This window comes from Olea europaea, chromosome 18 (assembly GCF_002742605.1).
Source record: "Olea europaea var. sylvestris chromosome 18, O_europaea_v1, whole genome shotgun sequence".
Taxonomy (NCBI): Eukaryota; Viridiplantae; Streptophyta; class Magnoliopsida; order Lamiales; family Oleaceae; genus Olea; species Olea europaea.
In genome coordinates, this window is record NC_036254.1 from 7,035,480 (window position 1) to 7,037,913 (window position 2,434).

Sequence of the window (2,434 nt, forward strand, 5' to 3'; positions counted from 1 at the left end):
TTTTATTGTTTCTAAATAAATTTGTTAACTAGTTAATTTAGTTCAAACCACAAAATTTGATTTTCCTATTTCTAATTTTCAGTTCAAAATCAACTTAATCAAATTGACCTCAATTTTATCCAAATCTGTTACTCTACTGTAGTGTCGTTTCTACCAAAGAAAATCGAATTAAAGTTCTACAACGTATCTCTTAATTATTTTGAGCTTACTATTTTTCTTTTTCTGTTATTTTAATAATCAAATTTTTGAAGAATTCAGCAAATAGAGACGTGAAACACATAAGATTGAACTACGTTATTTTGTAATAGCTAATATTGAACATATCATTACTTAAATTAACGTAACTTTGTATATATTAAAAAATTTAATTATAATGCGGAACCGAATGGAACCGAACCGAACCGAATGGAACCGAATCTAAACGGTTCCATAATTAAATTTGGACCCAACGATTCCACTTACTAAATACACGAAAATTTTGGGTCGATTTGATTCTCGTTAGAACCAAACCGAATCGGATCATGTCCAGCCTTACTTCTAACTAAAAAATTCACTAAGAGGTTAAAGTCACTTTAAGATAAAAATCGCTTATAAGTGAAAAGATCGATTATATGAAGTAAAATTACTTACGTGTTCGTAATTCACTTGTATGTTTAAAATTTATTATAACTAAAAATATTGTCATAATTTTTTATTTAATTACGTATATGATCTTCTAATATGTTATAGCATCATACGTCATATTTACCCTCCTAATCTTATCCCTTTTAATCATATCTCCATGATTCAATATGGTCTCCTAACATGCTCTAAAGTTAAGTTCAGAAACTAATGGTAAATATTTAAAAATTCAGTGACAAATGCAAGCATCCTAAAGAGTTCAGTGGCCTATTGGATAATTGACCTATCACGAAATTTGTTGATAAATCCCCAAAAAATAAAATAAAATAAAATAAAATAAAATAAATTGTTAAATAAGCTCTAATTGGTGGAGATTACAATCAGATTTTTAACAAATTTTGATAAAAACTAATGAAATTTGTGGTTAAAAAGTTGTGAATCCTATGAAATATGTATTTAAAGTTAATATTTGACTTCGATTTATATAAAAATTTAGATTTTAATTTATAACAAATAGTGACTAAATATTATTTTCAACACGCCCATTCATATATGTGGAATTTGTCATAACAAGTGCTACTTCTTATTCATTGAAGAAGTCTACAATAACTCTAGTGCCCTTCTTTTCGAAAAAGCTAACGTTCAAGAAAAAAGAATGAATTTCTTTTCGACATCCCCTAGTCAAGCCCCCTTCTTTCAGATAACTTGAAAAGGGGATACAGATCGAGATTAAGATGATTAAACACTATATAAACAATAATCAATGTAATCAACGAATTAAAATAAGCTATCTATTTTATGACAAATAATTAATTAATTCAGTTCTCATACATTTAATTAAATTTGAAACTGAAACTCAAATTAATTGATGAAGAGGAGTCAGCTAATCGATCACCGATACCACAAGAGAGTCAGAGACGGACCAGATTTATGGCAAGTCTCAACGATCAAAACAAAACCCATATCTGTTCGAAGAGAAAAGTTAACGTTAGAAATCTGTTTTTTCTTCCATCGACGGTTATAATAAGTCAGCACTTTCCTTTTCATAACTATGATAATTTATGGTAAGTCTCAACACAAAACCCATATCTATTTGAATTTGAAGAGAAAATTAACGTTAGAAACCTGATTTTCCTTCCGCATCTCCCGGGATTCATTCAAAATTTCTTTCCTTTTCGTGAACTTTCCTTTCCTTTGATTCACAATTTATTTCCTTTTCCCGGAATGATTCACAAATTATTTCCGCTTCTATATAAGTCAGTCCCCTCTCTTCTCTTCTTCTCAACAATTTCATATTTTCTTTACAATACGTTCATGAGTTCTGATATTTCAAGAATTTCTTGCTTAAAATACACTCACCATCAACTGCTATGGCGTATAATTTTCAGCATCAAACCATCCGACCAGTCTATTTTACTGACTTTTCCAGTTATAAATTGTTGGAAAAAATGGTTTAATGGGTCAACTTTGAGCCCAAATTTCAGTGGGACCCACCTTTTAAATAATACGGGACCAGCATATTCACGTTCTACTCCGCGAGATGATTAACGTGATATATTTATTTATCGAAAACCATTTAAAATTGAATGAAATATTAAGCATTAAAGTAACCCACATAAACTAAGGATTATGGAAAAATTTGATTTGTCAAACACTTATCCCACATAGGAAAGATAGGAAACTTTGGTGTGGTTTATAAGGTGGAAGTTTGGAATTGGGTTTGGGCCCCAAGGGGTACCAATAGTCTTTGGAAGGGGGAAGACCTATATCCCATTGGGTTCGGTCATAAACCCACACGCGCGCGCCGCCGCCG